Below are 22,928 nucleotides of genomic sequence, written 5' to 3' on the forward strand. Positions count from 1 at the left end.
TAGTTTCATTACTTTTATAGTTGATTCAGCCTGACTGAATGATGACTGTCTTTGTAAGCGCGTCGGTATCTATAAAACTGCTCAGTCTTTAAGATGTGTAGTTTGTTTGTTCCCACGTCAATTTTGATACGGCGGTCGATCCACCTTAGTTACCTCATTTCCCGGATAAATAACCTGAAATTTCTCTGCAAGGGACCGATAACTCAAGCTAAATGATTTTTGAACCATTGGTGAGAGACATATGACCATTGGACTACTGGTTACTGGAAAATATCACGGCTCGTCAAGCGATCGAACACATTAATTAATATACATATTAGTAGCCTTGACAGAAAGTTACTACATGAAATTTATGAATTCTCTTTTTTTAATAACAAATACTTTCAATTGCAATATATATCATCAGAAACACAGACCATGTAATGTCTTGTAAACAAATATTATATTATTATTTGTCCCACATCAGAATAGAATAAAGTTTTTAATTTTCTTATCTCTATTTGTTTATTTTAGATCTCTGCTTCACCGCCAAACTGTTTGATGTGAGAGTGTAACTTTGATGTATGTATTTTCACACATGTGTTAATTAGGTCTTTCAATTTTTGTTTCTGTTTATCTCAATGAATCTACAAATCCAACAAATACGATTAATGTATAAATATAGCATTTAAAAGTGATATATTTTGTTCACGCATTATATAAATATTGCTTTGGTAGCGATTATGCTTATTTTTATCACTCATGTCATTGACGTTCACCTTAAAGTCAATATTTACAATCATGTTTACGTATATACTGATTAAAGAAATAGAAATAGATATATCAATGTAATTAAGTTCACGGACGCTTTTACAGATTGAAAATGAATAAACGTAAATTGAATTTTTGTAAACTTTAAACACATATTTCCAGTGTAGTGTACAGTTTGGATACATGTATTTAATAATGGTATGATCAAATATGAAATTCTTTCTAACGACACTTAACTGTAGAAAAAACATACAATGATTGAATGTTGATGTTATTACATAATGTTATGTATTTTCTCCCAATTACTTCATTTCCTCCAAATATTTTGTTTACTTTTATAGTGTAGAAAGCTGTCCCGTACTCCACTTCAGTGTTGGTATATTTGTTCTGCTCCTACGGGATCATTGATTCCAACACCTTAAGTGTTGAATAATGAGTTCCGCTCAAGCCGGTGCTATGGGCGTGAGGGATGTTGCATCTGTTCTTTATTTAACCTTGGAAGCCTGTATTTTCAGACAAATGTCTATGTTGTCACCTGCTTAATTTTAGCTTTTTTATATTTCAAGAATTAAGCTGTTCTAGATCAAACTCAGGAATTTTTACCAGTACTAAATTCAGCACCTCTTATGCTTTAAGAGATAAACAATGTAAACAATAAAATAATGAACTATCAGTTGTATGTTTTAATTCTAGCCAGACTTATCATTTACAGAAAAAATCCTTTTATAGTACCATGTCAAGCTAATAAACTATATTACAACATTCCTTATCACAACAAATCTTCTCCCGTGATTGACAAACACATGTAATAAGTTTTCATCTATGATAATAAATCAATTTCTTTGATAAATATGATTCTGTTTCATCGCATTGAAAACAAAACAAAAACGTGAACAGTTTCCAATTCAAATTAATTTATCTTGTATCATCAGTCTACAGCTGTACAAACTCAATTACTTAATGTGTGTTAAAGTGGGATATACGATATTCGTTTAAGACCTTACAAACGATTGTTCTGCATAAATACATATTATCATCGAGCAATGAATTTTTTAACATAGAATGAACTCTTTAATTATCACATTTTTTTTGTAAAAGTAGTGTATTATTGAATAAAATGTTTTGATATACAAATAACTAATACTAATATGACATTTTAGTAACATTAATAGACGTACTAGTTAAGATATTGCGTGCATTTCTATAAATCTATATCGACTGCGTCTTAACAACACAAATATATTTCAATATTTAATGAAAACGTGTATCTTAAGATACTTACTACAACATTTTTTTCAGAGCTTTACAAGAAGCTTATTATTCAGATGATTTATTCAGTCATGTATAAGTATTACTAAATAAAAACAAATGATCATGTAAGATTGCAAGTTTTACTCCGTTCAAACTTATAGACCCTTTGTTTTCGTTTTGTAGAAGGAGGAATTTTTAAAGCATTTCAATTATGATTGAAATCAAGACTATATCTGAAAATCCTTTTTGGCACATTACAACACTGGGAAGAAATTCATTATAATATCATATTATGTCTTATGTCATTTTGTCAATGCAGACTAAAGTTTACTTTTTATACATTGTATATTTAGTTAAAAGTGCACACTTCCTTATAAAATGCGATTTCCTAAAAAAGGATAGTTGAAATAGAAATAAAAAGGCACCAGGAAAATTATCTCTAAATGCGCCAAAATAAAAGAATGTGTATTTTACAATGACGTTAATGCTCCTTGTTAAAGATATTGTTTGGGCGTATAAAATGTACAATTGACATACCATTGCTATGTAGTTGAACTGAATCAAGATTCACAAATAACACATGAAGTAAGGACATCATTTTCGGTTCTAGCATAATTTTATGTTACAGTTTAAGAATACTTTCATTTATACTTTCATTTATACTTCCATATAATTGTATAATTAAATCAAAAGACAAACTAACAAACTAGTATTTGGGCGTAAACACGGAAGTAACGTAAGTAATTGCATTGGATCCTGTTTCCCCTGGGTTTGTTTTGCCAAACATAATCCATGAATAGTTTGGAATAGGAAAGATATGGCAACATCTTTGATATAAAGATATTAGCAAGCGCTTCTTATTGGATTGTTAGACGAATATGCTGTTTTGTATCTTAGATGTTTTAAACATTGACATTGATATTATTCTATCGTGATCATAAATAAGTCCATATGTGTAAACGTATTTCACAAAAATAAACACAATTAGGAAATAAAGGAATCTATCAGGGAAAAAACATGATAGAGAGAGGGAGCTATTCCGCTTATTGTACGTAACGTAGCTCGTGATATAATCTAACCTGATCCAAAAACAGCATCTACTCGAGAATAATTTAAATAGTACAATCTATGATTTTCGTACAACTCAATAAAAAATGTTCTGAGTTATTCAAGAGAAACAATCTATTATAGATAAGCTAACTGAGGTAAAGCAAGTTATGCTATTGACATCATAGTTATATAATTAACTTATTTTGGTTCAATGTTTGAAAATTATTGACAGCACATTACTGTGAAATCATTGTCATTGCCAATTGTACGTATAACATCACTTTCACCTTAAATGAACATCACTTTCACCTTAAATGATTTTGTTGTTTGTGTTTACTTCGCGACAATTCAGTAGAGGTCATATGGTGACTTTTCAGATTTGGTGAGGGAAGACCTCTGGGGCCTATCCGTTCATCATTTCAGCCAGGAGTAAGTGTCTGAGTAGGACCACCGTAAGCTTGACGACTGGATAGTTTCCTCACATTAAAGAATATAAAGACTATATAAGTCAATAGTAAGATTCGAACCTTCAGCGGTGAGGAGAAGTGGGTAAAAGTCAACGGCGCCGCATTGAATGATATACATATGTGACAGTCTTTATTAAAAAGAAACTTTAATGACTACTATATACAAAATACTGTGGTTCAAATTGTGTTACTAAAAGTGCAGAAGTTACAAAACAATGGTCAGCGAATATAATATAATCATTTTTTTATCATCAAACTAATTTTATAAATCGTGCTCCTAACATTCAACGTACTTATGTTTTCTTGGAAAAAGTAAGATAATATGAATATTTTCACTTTGTACGTCTAGTGCGGAAATGGGAAAAAAGCTTGGCCACCTATTAGTCTGAAACATAGGTATCAAATATACAATTTATATCTACATCACGAGCATTGTATTCAAATTAGCAAAAAAAGTGAAATAATTTCATATTATACGTGACTATATTTTCACATTTATTTACAAAGCATGGTCACTTAAAGAATTCAAACATGAATCTTGCCTTTCTTACTTTTACATTGATTTTTATAATCACCGTATAATAAAAGCACAGTAACAAAAACTAGAAGAATCCCTTACATAGAGTTTTGTTAGTGAAATGAAAAGGCCCAGTGTTTTTTTTAAATGTTTTTAAACAGAGTGCACGACACGGGCCTAATGATTTTGAAGATTATATTTCGGTTGAGATAAGGTGAAAACTACATATCCGGTATCTTATTTTAAAATACCGTAACCGCCGATAATGAAATTGTGAAATTCATAAGACTACAAGATAATGTTATCAACCAAATGGATATGAACTATTAGATGTCACGTAAATAAACCTTAACGTAAATAGCCACACTTAAGTTCAGACAATGTTCTGAATTGTTTATTTATTCCGCTACTCAGGATAATATTGCATCAACAGTGTACAGATGAGAAATTCAATTACTAAATGTGATATTGATATGCAATTGCTATACAACGAGTGTTTTGTTTTACTTAATCCATTTACCACAAAACAGCTACGAGAAGTGCTGTCAAAACTCAGCAATAAAGCAGAAAATGCATTGTGCTTTATCTTGATTATTTTCAACAATGTCAACGTTTGTGCCACCGAAGAAGTAAACTAGATTTAGAAAATTTTGACGCACGTAATGTTTCCATCACTGTGAATGTCAATCTTACACTCACCCTTTTTAGTATAACCATTTACATATGTGTTTTCGTTAAAAAAAGCAAACACTACTAACACTAAGTATGTAAATTAAAAACGTTATACTTCAATACAAAAACCTTGAAACAAAGTGATCCCTCGGAAGCAGTAATCACGAGATTAATTAATGAGTCTGTATATTAGGAATAATGAATAAGTGCAACATCCCTCACGCCCCCTAGAACCGGCTTGAGGGGTACTCAATTCTCAAAACGTAAAAGTGCTGGCATCAATGATCCCGAAGGACCAGCAAAAATATAACAACATTGAAGTGAAGTACGGGGCAAGTTTTTATAGCTACCACACAGCACTTGACACCTGCTATAGTGAAGTTCAAAATGTTTTACGTTCTTATTTTGCATCGAAATCCATACAAATGTCACAACTCATTTTGTTTACCGTTATAATTTCAGGGCTTATTAGGGTCCAAAAAGAAGACATTTAAAACAAATACCATTGTTCACTCAAAACCAAAAATGATACGAAACGTAAAATTCTGCTTTTCATCACAACCCTGTTTTTATTTCAAAGAATGGTAGCGAAATTTCAGACCCTGATGTTCTTATTTGCAAATACCGAAAGTAGTCCAAACTCCTCGAAGCGGTAACTTCCCTTCATATGTACATTTAGGCCGAAAAATTAAGGGGAGTTCACTGCGTAAAGATTGTCAAATGACAGGCGCATTAATTTTCGTAACGACAAAATAGATCCAGACTGGTCAAAGATTTCTAATATTGTGTTATTCTTATAGATATACATGTACATGCTTATATTCAGCTCCATGATCATTTACTTCAGTGAATTGAATATCAGTGTTGCAATTAGTCTTATAGCCAATTTACTATAGTTCAGTAGTTATAACACTGAAAACAGCATTGGTGACACTATACAAACAAATTGGTTTATAATCTCACAACCTTCACCTTTCTGACATTCTGAGACCCAAACAAATTCAGCGCCTTCTGTGCTTTGATTTTTATACTATTAGCTTTCGCAAGTAGATACAATATTAAGAAAAAGAGATGTATTGTATTAATTCTGTCCTCATTTAGCACAAATACAGAATAATATCCAGCAACATTGCTTGTTTATTGAATTATTTATACAGCAACGTTACAATAATGATTTTTCGTGATTTCATAAAAAAACAAAACAATTTAGCAACAACATTCAGAATTGAGGCTATTAAGTGAAAGAACACATTTATTCTATTGTAATGTTTGTAAAGATATTTGGCTTGACGTCAATAATTTTCTCTATCGTGAATATAAACAACGTAAAAAACTAGCATTTATATGAAAATTATAAAGAAATAAAACTTATTCTATCACATAAGTCACAAATTCCAGCTGATTAATCTAACAAATACTGGAATTGCATAACATACTTAGCACATTTTGTTTGTATGTGCTAAATGTATGTGTATCATATATTTCTTAGAATTGCATAATATCAGAATGAGTGTCGTTTTCTTCGTGATGCATAAGACACAAATGGTAAATACATGTATAAGGCGTAAGATATTTATTTCTATTATATTTATAAAATAGATAAATACAGAATCCCTAAAGAAAGCCCAACACGGCAAAATTGAAAATGTTGCAGGCTCGGTTTGATTGAGCCTGTTCATGGACGGTACTGGAAAGTGCAAATTACCGTCCACGCCCCCTAGCACCGGCTTAAGCAGAATTCAACATTTAAACGTGAAATAGTAAAATTTTGAATTTAGAAACATCGGCAGATGTGTTCATACGGCGGTTATCATGGAACCTTCAATGTGACACTTCCGTGCCATTCCATGAAAAGCGGCGTATGGTCCCCAAGTAATAAAAAGCGTGTGCCCTAAACGAGAAAACAATGGGCGGAACTAAATAAAATGGAATTTTGAAAGGGGATCAGAGGTTATGAAGCCTGCGTATCACAGATAAGACGTCAAAAGACAAATTTAAAAAGCAGGCAACATATCCTAAGGGTGATTCAACATTATTCAAGTAGGAATATTGGAACCACCTATATAGAAAATGCCGAAAAGTTGAAACTAAAAATACCACAAGCACAACAATAATGTCGTGCTGAACGATCTTCAAGGATCGAAAATATAACATCATTGATTAAATGTACGGGGAGACTTTTTACAGCCGCCACACGGCACAAATAACACGGATGTGATCATAAAATAGATAAATACAGAATCCCTAAAGAAAGCCCAACACGGCAAAATTGAAAATGTTGCAGGCTCGGTTTGATTGAGCCTGTTCATGGACGGTACTGGAAAGTGCAAATTACCGTCCACGCCCCCTAGCACCGGCTTAAGCAGAATTCAACATTTAAACGTGAAATAGTAAAAATTTTGAATTTAGAAACATCCGCAGATGTGTTCATACGGCGGTTATCATGGAACCTTCAATGTGACACTTCCGTGCCATTCCATGAAAAGCGGCGTATGGTCCCCAAGTAATAAAAAGCGTGTGCCCTAAACGAGAAAACAATGGGCGGAACTAAATAAAATGGAATTTTGAAAGGGGATCAGAGGTTATGAAGCCTGCGTATCACAGATAAGACGTCAAAAGACAAATTTAAAAACACGCAATCAATGTTTAAATTTTAAAATATAGATATCTTTTTTTAGTATGTTAAAGTAATTACGGTTGCATATAGTGAACGTAGGAACATCTTTTGTTTACTAATTACGCACGCTATATCTCTTATATTGATAGATATTACGCCCATGAGAGAGAGCTTGTTCAATGCGCATACCGTTCTGTTAGGTGGCTACGTGTTAACGTTAACGTGAAAGCCATTTTGTGGCCATGCGATATGTTTACGTACATCCGCGGCATGGTAACGTAATACAATCGTTTGCATGTAATGTATATCGACACACGTTATAGCTATCTTCGGCACACATTATAGTTATCTTCGACACACGTTATAGCTGTCGCTTGACAACATAATAGTACCGCGCACGTGGTAAATAAAATATTTCCCAAATACCATTTAAATCAATAGATCTTTTTTTCTCAAAAAAAGTATGATCTGATAATAATTTTGTAAAGACTTTGAATTCTTCTTGGTGTTGTACTTGAAACAAATGATAATATTTTCAATTAACTACAGCCATTTTATGCACTATTTCAGTATTGTTTGAAACATTGTTGAAAACCTTTAGCCAATGTGTGATCAGATTTGTGTTTATAGGATGTTGTTTCAGGTTCATAGACATGGCACTTCAAGATAAATAAATCTGTGTAACGGTTGTGAATTATATACACTTCTTTCCTGTTTGTCTGCAGTCTATAGATGAGGCTGATAAGAACTATGTTTTACACCATAAAACGTGCAAATCATTCACATTAATCGATATTCTTATATGTTTAGAAAGCGGGATTCAAAATATTGTTACAACATGTATTGTATTATATTTTTAATGAATCTTGAATTATGTTGTCATGAACTGAACGTTTCAATAACAAATTACAGCTTCGGTTTTCAGTAAAAAAATCATGTTGATTTTTTACTTAAATGGGAGAAAATATGTTGTCATAATTATGGTTAGATTTCAATTTTTTTTTGTTTCCAATTATATTTGTACCACACACTTTGGCATCTTTCATTTGTATTTACATATTATTAAAGTTTACAAAATATGACTTGACACTATGATGTTGATAGTGGTTAATAAAAGATAGTTAACTGAAGGTTTGCTAATCGCCAAATTTTTACAATAAAAATCGTTTAAAATAAAACTATCATAATGACAATTTTAATGAATTGCACAAATATAATTAATAATAAGGTATTGTAATTGATAAATTGTCCAAATTATATGAAGTATTTAATAAAACCTAACTGACCTATAGGCAGTGCTGTGTCGACTTAAGCTATACAAATTTAACGTCGTCATATGAAACGTATACACCAATGACAGTTACAATATAAAAACTTCGAAAAAATAAATTATGTTGCAAAAAAACCTACTGCTTACAATTCTTGCAAGTTCACATTTCATGATAGTTGCACATAACATTACATAATACGTTAGAATTTTGGTTTCTACCCTTATTCTACATGTGTTTATCCATCAACATACAAATACCTGTAAAGATGCCGTTTCATTAGGAATTGTCGGCTCTATTTCTTTAGCTGCATAAATATTACCAAATATTTAAGTCTTTTTGAGATGTATAATATTATAACAAAACAATGTTATTCTCAGTAAGAGCCTTCAAGTTAAAACATCGATAGGTTTATTAGGATAAGTTTTAAAACATCGATTGCATCGTTCATTGACCGCCGCCTTTCCTTGTTGATCTTGTTTATCATATTGTATAAAAAAATTTATATACCCTGTCAGGTTCCACCAATGACTTAAGGAGTTATTATACATCAAACATTCGCATACTGAATAAAACCATAGTTATTATATATTGTTTCATGTTTGTAAATTATGTGTTTAGTTATAATGTGAAATCGTATTTTCAAGATGTCTCGAAATGTATTTAATGGTTTGAAATGGTTTCAAAAAATTACATATATTAATTTAAAAGCTTGCATTTAATTTTGTTTACTACGTCTACGGTTTGTAAATTTATACGATATATATGTTTAGGTCATATAATAGATTTACATTGCCTTTACATGCATATGTTTAATCAATTTGTAAACCAGACAATAAGGTGAATGTTCCTTGTCAAATTCCTCTTGTATCACCAGTCTACAGATGTACAAATTCAATTACTTTAAAAGTGTGAAAGTAGACTAATTCTTGTTTTATTTCCCTGGCACAAAGATAGTCTTGTTTTTCAGATTTGCATTCCATATCTATAACGTAAAAAGTTGTTCGAAACTTAAACAAATGGATATAATAAAATCAAAATTCATAGTCATTCTACCATTCTACCTATTTTTTTTTAAACTGTTTTTTAATATACAATTTGTCTGGTAGACAATAAAGTCAATGTGTCCTGTGTTTTCATCTTTGGTTTATCATTCTCTTGTCATACAAAAGCATTTGTCTCACAGACGAGTGTTGAATTCACTGTCAGATGTGTTTGGTGAGATATTTAATACGTTAACAAACATGATAGCTTTAATTCTATCTAAAGGTTATTGTGAAGGAATTTAAAAAAAAATGAATAACTGAGCTTATTACATTAAATTAGTCATGTTTCATTACGTTCCGCATTAAATTAATAATAGTTTTTTTGCCCTTTTCCATAAAACTAAAAATACAAGTCGGTCGATAATAATACATCGGTTGCAAACATAAAATGATCTGTAGCTTTGGAGGTTATTAATATTTTACCTAAAAACTGTTAAAAGACAAATCTAGAACAATATCAAATTGATAGTAAATTACTTATGTATATTCCTACATAATTCATAAAATATGGCTATAATATGAAATAAAAAAAAATATTGTATTTGAGTTCACCTTTGGCAAGATCAAATACGTGTGCTGGATAATATATTTTGAATGTCTATATATAACAAATTGATTGAAAAAATAAGTATTTCAATACGATGTGAAAGAATGAAAATAACTTCTTCCGTAAATTGTCATATTCTTTTACAACATCTTGAAGATTGTTTTGGCTCAAATTCTTATAAGCTGTTATATTATATTTAGCTACATGAACAGCGAAATGCATAACATGTTTAGAAAATTAGACAAAATAAATGTAATTTCCTTACATCTAAAAGTATTATTGGCATGAAAAAGATAGATTTAGTAGCCAAATTTGCTCTAGATATGCCAAACACAGACTTTTTATACAATAAATTTTAAAACGTTCTTGCGTTTGAAAATTCTAATTTTGTAGGGTACTAAAAATGTCTAAATATTGATCTAAAATTGAGCTTGATCCAGTTTCATAACTGGCACGCAATGAATGGATAATATTTCCGAAGAAAAGGATGCTTCTTTTGTCAACTTACAAACATTTTTTTTCTTACGTCGATATTGGTTTAATTTTAAACTAAAGCAAGTTTGAAACTTGTCCAGAGAACTGATGACGTATGAAATTAATGTAAATGATAACCAATGCGTCAAGTTAACTTTAAGTAATTATTGCGTTTGAATTTATTTTCTTTTGTGAAAAGTTTAATGCAAACATCATTTGGGGATAGCCACAAATAACAGCCTCATATAACGATATAGTGATTAGGCAATGAGACAGTTGGCCATATGGAAAAGCTGACTTCTTTAAATTACCTTTAGTATGGGATGAATTAGAAAACTAAATATCTTGTTTACCCCTTTTTGCGAAAGGAAATACAGGTCAATGATATACCTTGTTTTAATATGTTTCTATAAGACGCCAGCTAAACTAAATATCAAAGAAGTTCTATACTCTAGAAATTAAATTTTGGCAAATGTCCATTATAATAACTCTTTTTGTATTGATATAAACAATTATATGCTATTGTAATGGTTTGTACAGATATTTTGTACAATGGGCATTTCTATCCTCGATCATAAAAATGAATATGATAAAGCAACAGTGCAGTACAACACAACAGATATAAAGCAAAACATATCACAAACATATACCATCAATAACTTTAAATGAATAGCCAGCAGTACGCTTATAGATATCGATACCGTTAAACATATATTATTACTTGTCTGATTCCAATAAAAGTTGGAGCCACCTACAAAACTAAGAAATAATGTCGCCGGTATAATTGATAGTCATTATATGCATTATGAGGCATACTTAATTACAAAGATATGACTAAAGGTAAAGTTGTATTACTGCAAACAAATAATTCCTGTAATATATTTGATAGCACAAATTAATGGCAAAAGTTCAAGCATCTCTAAATAAAAGATCATTGAGATAGTATTATTATATTGAAAACAAGTTACTCTAAAATGCGGATCTAAATGCCAATAAATCATTATATCCTTCAGCCTTATGCATCTTGAGTTACAGTAATTAAATAGGATTAATATTTTACAAAATGTATATCTTTTATGAACTTGTTGCCCATATTACATCTATCATTCGTTGTCAAGAATCTTTAATATACCTTTAGACTTTTCTGCTTTGAAGTATTTATTTTTATATTATAACGAGCTATAAAGTTACTTAACTGAAATGTTAAATAACAACTGTCTGCTTTGCACCATTTATGTTCATTACAACGGGCCTAAAATAACTTTTTTTGATATGTGAAAACGATTGAGCATATCTCATGCAAATATTGTTGTTATTCATCATAAACAAATTGCATGTTGGTCAATCTAAATGTGATTGGCTATTAAAAAAGTATTTTGCTTTTATCTCATATTTTTATTTTATATAATATTTGATTTGATGAAAACGTTTTTTCCCCCATTTAATATATAAGTATGCCTCATGGTTAAGCAAACAAAAGTACATTTTTCATTAGAGCATTAACCCAAAGATCATTCAGATACTGCAATCGACATTTGTATATTCTTGATTATTGTCATGCATTCCCATACAAAATGCCACAAGCAATGCCAAAGACGAATCATAAATTACAATAGATCGGATATAAAGGTATGGGGGTTATAAATATTGAGTAAGATATGGACGAGCAAAGTCGTAAATGTTCTAAAATGATATAGCAAATTTAATAGTTCAAAGATAAGATATTTCAAATGCCTATTTGTTTAGAGATTCAAATCAGTTGAAATAACGGAAAAGAGGAAAATACTTTTTCATTTTATAAATGGCTGTGCTTTTCCAGGAAAGCACAATGCAGAGTGTTGCAAAAATGAGACTGGTTGTGCTCAAATTGAAAATAATTTCCAATTTGTATCATTTTCAACCCTGGTAATATGAAAGTAATTTCTGCTAATCGTATATGGCCACTGCAGACAAAAATCAGCCGGTATTCCAAATTGAAAAGTGCAAGAAAAGCTTGGTGAGGATTAACTAGGAAATACTCGAACATTTATTTTATAGGCATCACATATTGCCAAACATATGTTAAACCATCTTTTTAGTAAAGAATATATTTTTGTTTTGTAAAATTATAGGAACTTCAAATATCGAGCGCAGAATATTCATAACAGTTTTTGTCTCCTAATCGTTTGTCGACTATGCAAGCGTAAAATTTAATATCTAAAATAGTAAGTGATGATTATAGAATTCTAAATTTTATAATTATTGTCAATGATTGCTTGGGGTAAAAAAGCACGGTATTGTATCCAATTTGTTAATGAAACTTTAAATCTGACTAATTATTTTCATTAATTATTTAAATTTAGATTCTAAAATTGTCTATTGATACATTAAGATCCGTTAGTATGAGAATAACACGAATTGTGAATAATTTGATAATTGTTTTCCTGGAACATAGACTAACAAGAGCACCGCTAGGCGGAGCATTATATGCCCGAAAGTGTTTTATTTTTTAGTAAGGATGAAGCATTTGTAAGACATGGGAATTCGCTGTTCATCCTATAAAATTTTACAGCTGTAGGTTGATTAATACTTAAGTAATTAATAATGACCTTAACCTTTAACCTTGTGACCCCAAAATCTATAGTGGTCTTCTACCTTATATGGACAATCATCCTAAGAATTTTGAATATTGTGGGCCAATTAGAACTTTAATTATGCTCTGGAAACTGTTTTCAGTATTAAGGTAAAAGTGACTTTGACCTTTGACCTTGTGACCCCAAAATCAATAGGGGTCTTCTATCCAATATGGACAATCATCCTATGAAGTTTGAATATTGTGGGCCAAATGGAACTTACGTTATGCTCCGGAAACTCTTTATGGTTTTAAGGTAATTGTGACCTTGACCTTTGACCTTGTGACCCCAAAATCAATAGGGGTCTTCTACCCAATATGGACAATTATCCTATGAAGTTTGAACACTGATGGCCAAATGGAACTTAAGTTATGCCCCGGAAACTGTTTCCAGTATCAAGGTAATAGTGACCTTGACCTTTGACCTTGTGAACCCAAAATCAATAGGGGTCTCCTACCCTATATGGACAATCATCCTATGAAGTTTGAACATTGTGGGTCAATTGGAACTTAAGTTATGCTCCAGAAACTTTTTTCAGTATCAAGGTAATAGTGACCTTGACCTTTGACCTTGTGACCCCAAAATCAATAGGGGTCTTCTACCCAATATGGACAATCATCCTATGAAGTTTGAACATTGTGGGTCGAATGGAACTTAAGTTATGCTCCGGAAACTGTTTTCAGTTTTAAGGTCATAGTGACCTTGACCTTTGACCTTTTGACGCCAAAATTAATAGGGGTCTTCTACCCACTATGGACAATCATCTTATGAAGTTTGAACATTGTGGGTCAATTGGAACTTAAGTTATGCTCCGGAAACTGTTTTCAGTATCAAGGTAATAGTGACCTTGACCTTTGACCTTTTGACCCCAAAATCAATAGGAGTCTCCTACCCAATATGGACAATCATCCTATGAAGTTTGAACATTGTGGGTCGAATGGAACTTAAGTTATGCTCTGGAAACTGTTTACAGTTTCAAGGTCATAGTGACCTTGACCTTTGACCTTTTGACCCCAAAATCAATAGGGGTCTTCTACCCAATATGGACAATCATCCTATGAAGTTTGAACATTGTGGGCCAAATGGAACTTAAGTTATGCTCCGGAAACCAAATTGCTAACGGACGGACGGACGTACGGACGGACGGACGGACAGACGGACGCCAGGGGGTATAACATAATATGCCCTTTCGGGCATATAATAAACCATTGTGAGAATAACATTACTTAATGGTGAACGATTTCTGTCTGCGTCCCGTAGATCAAATAGATAACGACGTTGTCTTGATTCAAAAATTGAAAATGACTTTAAGGTCATATTTAATCGACAATGGTAAATGATAAAAGCCATTTGGAATGTTCTTTTTGTGTGACCTTGTCACTTGGTATAATCATTTCATGTCATTGTCATTCTTTTTCAGCAAAGCATCACATTTTCGTATCGTAAGTTTAAGTTTAGTCTTTTAATCTTAATATCTTAAGTTAATATAAGTAAAAACAGACATTCAATTGTCTTAATAAACTATGAAACATGTTGGCCCATTCGATAATTCGACATGAGGAATAAAAACACTATACCGACATGTAAACGTGATACATATTAAATAAATAAATTGAAGTTTATATCTACACTATATTTGGTTACACATTAAGCAACAATTAAAGAATTAAATATATTTTAATGAAATATATCATAACATTATAGCAACGACTATAAAACATTTATTTTGATATCAACACAATAAATATTATTAACATTATGACGTTATTTGATTTTGCCCGTCACAAAATTGTTTTATTAATATCTTCGCTAATTTTGCCATCTACTATCTAGTAATTTATCAACAAAATACATTACTGAAACTGTATAACTCATATTATTTTTCCTATCATATCAATCATAAAACGTATTTTTCCTGTAAAAATCTATTTTGCAAATAAGTGATTTTTTATTTCTTATTGCAAAATATTAAATTATTTGATTGATAAGATGTCAAAACACGAACAAGAGGAAGGTAAATATCAGTTAAATGAAAAATGGCCCACAGGGCATCGGACACGGAGTTTTTTGCTTCCTTTTCTTATTGTAGAATCAAGTCGCAATTTTCTTTTTATCTGTAAAACATGTTGCTTGTTATGCTGCATAACTGTAAAACTATGTGTTTATATATGTTGCGCAAGATTTCAATCACAAAAGTATGCATCTATTCTAAAACCAGAACTTTTACCCTTCTTCTAGCATAATTTGATGGCGTCATATATATACATGTATCATATTTCACAGTTTTTGCATAGGCTTTCGTTTAACGAATGTATTATAGGATTTTTTACTTTTCGGTCTCGAATTTATTTTTGATTCTGTGTTGATACTACAGTTCAAAGTGTTACTACATGCATTTATAGTAACAAGTGTTTTGATAACCTGCTTATGTATGAAAGTGTCGCAATTATTCAAAGAATGCATAACTTATATACTTTGTCACAGACAAATGCGAAAAACAGTACTTTGCAAAATGTTTTCATAAATATTTACCAGAGGTTTATCGGTAGTTCTATTGTTAAAACATTAATGCTTCTATTGGCGTAAGAAAATAATTGTTTTATTTTAACAAAAAAGGATATAAATGTTGAATCTCCTATAGTTAATGATATAATATTTTTTGTCTGTTTCTAAGAAAGATGAGTAAGATTCAATATAATATTCAATAAAATGATTTACTCATTGAGCGTCTTGTTAGGAAATAGAACAACATTAGTGTTAGTTTAGTTTCTACCCATGTAAAAGTGTAAAAGAAACAGAATCTGCAAACCACCTCATTAGCAATATATCTTACTATAATTGGGCAAAATATATTGAGACGATTCAGATAGTACAGTTTTCATGTTTTTTGTATGATAACATATTTACTCTGCATATTTCTCTGCTTACAATTGGTATGTCTTTATAAATCGTCGTATAATAGGTTTTCGAGATGAAACTCTTAAAAATGCACCAAAGGGCTTCACAGAACAGTCAAAATTAAAATATTGTAGATAATGCTTCATTGAACTTATTTATATACAGTAAGTATCAATCCTATGTAACCATCGTTCAACATTGGATATTAAAACTTGAAGACATTTGAAACATCAATGGTTACGTGAACAGTACACGCTATCATGTAGCAAACGGCACTTGGTCCTAATAAAATTAATTAATAACGAACGACATTATTGACATTAATGAACAACAACGAACAAAAGTAAATATCATTTAAAAAGGTAAATATGGTTATGGAGTATGCAGAAGCATAACCAATAGTCAAATGCATGCAACAAATAAAGGCCGGTCCAAGTTGGAATAGTCTTACAACAAAAAATAAAATAGTGTAATCTAATGAACTTACTTAAATTGACACAGTGTATAGCATTTTGAAAACCAAAACGGGTCATTGGTGTCTACTCGTTTAAAGAGTCACCACCCTACAGTTCAGACAATGCTCTCGTCACATGACCTAAATTGTGCTGGTGCAACGAGAACAAAAAGACAATGTATTGAATTGTGATGTTTTTCAGCGACCAAATATATCTCTTACCAACAGTCTGCAGATAAATAATTCAATCATTAATGTAATATCGATATACACTTGCCACACAACGTGTGTTTTGTCTTTCCTAAAACACTACTTTCTCGACACCTAAGAGAGGTATCGCCAAAATAAACAATGGCTCGTGCTTTGTCTTTATTACTATCAACTGTTCCATAGACAATTAAGAGGCCGAGCTTGTATCGTGTAAAAAAGTAGAAATGTTGCCATTTCAATTTAAGCACCATCTGATTATACGCATTTCTGTTTAATTCGCATCCTTTTAAGTTTAAAACACACTTCACCTATAAGAAATATGCAAAAAATAACAACACAGAATTGTAGTAGCGACGTTGCCGAATGGTTAACGAAATAGTGAAAAACAGAATCCCTAAGGAAAGCCCAACACGGCAAAATTGTAAAATGTTGCAGGCTCGGTTTGATTGAGCCTGTTCATGGACGGTACTGGAAAGTGAAAGTTAACGTCCACGCCGCCTAGCACCGGCTTAAGCAGAATTCAACATTTAAACACAAAAATGGTGAAATTTGGAATTTAGAAACATTCGCAGATGTGTTCATACGACGGTTATCATGGAACCTTCAATGTTACACATTATTGTCATTCCATGAAAAGCGGCGTATAAGTAATTTAATGTTTGCTCAAACCCCGTCAAGTGAAAGTCGTTACACACATCAGCATGGAAATCTACACTATATTGGTTAGTACTGATTGGGACCAGAAACGTATTTCCGGATGTTTCAATAAGTTTATAGCTTCCAACAAAATAAAACAAAAATAAACAGAAACAAAATTGAAAACACATTAACCAATATGACATATTACCATAAACTATTGTCTAGATTTAAGTAATTTATATGTTAAATTTGTATCTGAATTGATTCGAAACAACAGCTTACTTTAAAAAAGTAATTCTTCAAAATCACAACAAAGTGTGAATATTATTTGTCATATCTATGTACGGAATATATCAATCATGTGAAACATCGTGAAATGCTATTAATGTGTTATTGTAACCTCGTATGCAAATTGAAGTACATGTTATAAATAATTTAAAGACAGAACTGTCAGTATTAAGGGCAAACTTTGAATCGAATCATCGGTTCAAATATTTTATTGCTATTTTGCTGACTAAGTGTACGTTTTAGAGGCACATAAACAACTTATCCATAAAATACTTAATTTATATTGTTCAATGTATTTGTGATGCTAATTACATTATAACAATTTTACATCATTTATTGATACGTTTTGTTCGTCTGTGATAATAAAATTAAGATGATTAATAAATTATTTATTTGATAAACCAAGTACTGGGTACTTTTATGATAAAAGCCATTAGTTTAATTTAATATTTCATTAGTATTGAAAGTCTCACAGGAATCAAAAGTTCCAATCAGTATTTTTGTGTTTCTATTGCTATGTTCTCATCTAAAATTAATTACTAATAGAAAACACTTCATTTCTTGGACAAAAGTCCATAAATCTCTTTCAGTTCATGAATTTCACGCATTTTTGTCTAGATAAAATAGAAAATTAGAATCCTCCAAAAAGCGCAATAAACAGATAATGTTCTAAGGATCGTAGTGGTAAGTACATGCACAACCGTACACCACAACCGTGACTTGTTTTCTCTTTTAGGGCAAACACATTCTTTTACTTGGGAACCATACGCCGCTTTTCATGGAATGACACGGAAGTGTCACTTTGAAGGTTTCATGATAACCACCGTATGGACACATCTGCGGTGTTTCTAAATTTAAAATTTAATCATTTTCCTTTTAAAATGATTTATTCTGCTTAAGCCGGCGCTAGGGCCTGGACGGTAACTTGCACTTTCCAGTACCGTCCCTGAACATTGTCGATCGAACCGAGCCTGCAACATTTTTAATTTTGACGTGTTTTGCTTTCTTTATGGATTCTGTTTTTCTCTACTCTGCTGAGCAGAATTTAGAATTTTACTCCATACCATTGTCATTTTGTTTCAGCCTTATATCATTCATGTGGCGATTCTGAAGTTTTAACAAACAGCCTACAACATTATCAATAGTCAGTAAATGCTAGTAAAAGACGTTTAAGTAAGTAACATGATTGTGCATTCGATATAGAGGCAGAGAATCATTTCCAGAAACCGAAAACATGCCACATGTACAATATCATTAATCTTACAATTTATCAGGGATAGGAGTGATATTACTCTGAATATCGTGGTGACTGCTTGTCAAAGTTAGCAATAATTTATTCTTTAATCATAACAATTTGTTAAGGTAATACAAATTAAATCCGATCATCTTTCTGAATTTGATATCTATTAAACTACGCTGTGGAAATAAATCACACAAGTCATTTAATACATTTTGTACTATTATTCATAAAACACGTGAATATTCCGGTCGCCTTTCGTGCCATGTTCTTGTTATTTATTATTTTAAAAGTAACGTGATCATAGTCATATAAATATTAGCCTTCATATTACAATTATTAAGGACAAACCTTATTTCCCATCAAATAAGTATGACATTCCTTACACTCTAGCCCATATAAGTTCATGAGGTATAGACTTACTCATATTTGTACCTAAATTCAGTTACTTTGTGAACCACATTAATGTATTGTTCGTATTACAAATTCTCTTGCAAAAGATAAGCTGTTTTTGCCTATCGATTACATGTTAGCTTAACACAAAAAAACTCAAAATAACGCATTCAATTGTTATCTCAAGTTATAATGGATAAAACGATTACATTATATTTTTCTATGGTACGTCATATATATGCTTAATTCAAATATCTTGACTGTCTCTATTTCTCAAAAAGATTTATTGACTGTGATACCTTACTCTATATACATTTAGAAACAACAAAACGAACATTTACAATTGAAACAAAGATTAAAGATTAACTGCATTATCATTTTTTTGCAAATTAATCTTTATCAAGCCTTTCAACCAATTCACCAATAAGACGAAATTTGACTCTTATGCAATCGGTTTTCTGCGATTTTCACTTTATTAAATGTTTATAGATTTGGCTCCTCAAGACAAATAAATCTTTGCAACGTAAGAGCATAATATACACTGTTTCCATTTCTGTCTGCAGACAATATATCACACAGATAAGAATTGTGTTTTAAATACAAAACGTTAAGATCGTTTCACGTTAATCGATAGTCTAATACAAATAAATCACGGGATGCGAAATAAATTCAGGAAATGTATAGTGTATTCAGCTGTACATGCACATTAAAGAAGAAAAAATGAACCACCATTTGCACGATTAAGATATAAAAAGAAGGTCCTTATGTGGATGAGCAACGGAAATAGATCACCACTATCGACACCATCCAAGGATTTATAAGAGGAATCAATTTGTACACAAGGCCACCATCGACATCGCAAGGATCTTCAAGGTGGAGCGATGGTTATAGGCGGCCATTCTCGACATTAAGCAAGGATCTTCAAGGGAGAGTAAAGTTTACATGAGGCTACTTCTGACAGCAACGACTGACCTTGCATAACAGTGCCACATTTACAGATGGACAGTGCCGACATCAACATAGGATTCTACAAGAGAATACGATAGGACAATTGGATCAAAAACCAACACAAATTAAGTATCAAAACATGTTTCGCTTTATTCAGCTTCCTCAGTTGATACATACAAGAGAATACAGCATTTACAGAAGGATCTTCAAGAGAAAAAAATAGGTTGATACATTCATACAATTTGCCAAAAAATAGAGAGATAATTTTTTTTTTTTTACATATGCATATTATCTGAATATCAAGTAGAAGTAAAAGTGTAGCCGGAGTAGTTGATATCTAATTCAACTTGATGAATGTTCATTTCAATACGTATAACAGAGTCTTTCCTGTAAGAATTATATGTTTGTGTTTTAAAATAATAATAATAATAATAATAACACTGTTGACGAAAATAGAATGATAAAGATAAAAAATAAATTTGAGCATTTCATGAACATTAGTCATTTTCAATGGATCCTGACGTATTACGATAGTTGCACTACTTACGGAATACGTAATAGAGTTTTTTGTTTTTATATCAATTACCAGAAGAGATATGTAGTCTTTCGTACACCATCTTAAATAACCATTGTTGTTGTGAACTGATCATTTTGATTATCCATTTTATCGTCCGACAATCAACATTGCATTGTTTGATTTGTCACATTGACTGGGTGAACAGGGCGTATGTGGCCGTGTGGTTAAGGTCGTGTATTTTCATTTATTTGCCCCACACCGTTGTAGGTTTGAATCCAGAAAGAAACTTTGGATTCTTCCATGTGGACACTATTCTTAGGGAACGTAGTTCTACTCAGGTACCCGTTTGTGCCTGACATAATGCACGGAAGGGCACTTGAAGGTTTCTTTTACCAATAAAACCTAACCACAAATAACTGTATATAGTGAATATCTACCATATATCCCCATGGATTTGAAAACCTAAAGAGAGTGAAATCGTAACTTTTGTAAAGTAAAATGAAGTCGTACATATGGTTTAAAAATATTTGGACAAAAAGTATAAATGCATTTAGACATATAACATTTGTTCAACTATGTGGACAAATCATCACTACTTTTTTCAATTGCTTTCAAGTGATTGAATATGTGTTTGCATTTGTATTTGCTGGTGAAAATAAATGCCCTTAAAATTAGGCAGTATAAATGCTTCTTAAGTGTCTGCATAACGTTTCGAACCGGTCAGAGACCGTTAATATTTGTTATAACTCGAAACACTTTGCCATTCTGTCAATCTTATAAATGAAAGAACTGACAAGCGGTTATGCCTATGTCTGTTTGTGTTGTTTACTGGCAAATGCATTGGAAAATCGTATCCCATGACAATTTAAAACAATTTTCAAAAACATTAGATCATGTTCTTATGTATATATTTATAGACAAATATGTTTTTCGAGTAAGCAATATTCACGCAGTTTCCAACACACTTTAAATGCACGATATCTTTTTTAATAATATTTCTTTAAGATTTAACGTGTATTTTCAAGTAATAAGTTCGTTTAATTTTGCTATTGATATCTATTCGTTTTTCATAAAAAAAGAAAAAAAACTAGAAAAATATATTTAAATCGATTTAGAATTAAATGGGGCTACTTTAATTTTGTTGTTTTTGAATCTTATAAGCATGAATCGCTATTTCACAATAACTGGACAGAGGAGAGTTTTTTTTTTCTTCAAAGACTAAAAATAAAATAAAACGTGGCCAAGTACAAATATTTACAGTTATATCAATATTTTATGACCTTTTACATCTTTTTACTTTTATTACATATTTTCTTTTAAAAGATAATATGACATTTCTTTTACAGATCACGTATTTGATCATGTTGGTTATATTAATCTTTTATAATATCACTATAATCTTATAACAGTAACACCTGATACTGGCCAATTTCGATCTTGCAATACGCTCTTTTTCATTTTTCTAAAAGGCTTTACTGAAATAAATTGTAGAACACGATAACAGTTGTCAGTTTAAGTGACATTTCATATGAGGTAAAAACAAATAACAATAAATATGATTTTAATGATGATTTAGATGTGCGCTAAAAACAGACCTCTACATGACTGTTGTAATCTGTCCAGTTGATATAAAGTTATCATGCTTATATACACGATGAATATCATAAAATTATAAAGTTAACTTACAGTAACAATATATGGCACTAAAAACAGAAATCCAAATATATACTGGAAACAATCCCGATATATCCATATCTGACTCTAGCATATGTTTTGGTGATTCATTTCAAATTTGGTAACATTTCATTATATTTAAGACACTTGTCTTGACAAGTGCCAAATCTTTATTTGTTAAATACATATGTTTCCAGCGGTTTTGATATAGATATACATTTTTGTTGAATCTATCTCTCCACAATAAATCTGATTGATACTAATTATTCATTCTTCCTTTCTTTGAACATATTCAAAATATATGAAAACACAATGAAATATTTTCTTATATTAACCAAGGCACATTTCCTTGAAGTGTAAATGTCTATCTCGCTCTTACTTAAATTCTTTTTTTTTAAA

General features: G+C 31.2%; 1 protein-coding gene across 3 annotated transcripts in view; it reads right to left on the reverse strand.

Moving 5' to 3' along the window:
- LOC132729691 (zwei Ig domain protein zig-8-like) overlaps positions 1-22,928 on the reverse strand; it is a 76,693-nt gene that overhangs the window by 43,256 nt on the left and 10,509 nt on the right. The window lies entirely within an intron of this gene.

This window comes from Ruditapes philippinarum, unplaced genomic scaffold (assembly GCF_026571515.1).
Source record: "Ruditapes philippinarum isolate M1 unplaced genomic scaffold, ASM2657151v2 ctg1519_1_1_1_1, whole genome shotgun sequence".
Classification (NCBI taxonomy): Eukaryota; Metazoa; Mollusca; class Bivalvia; order Venerida; family Veneridae; genus Ruditapes; species Ruditapes philippinarum.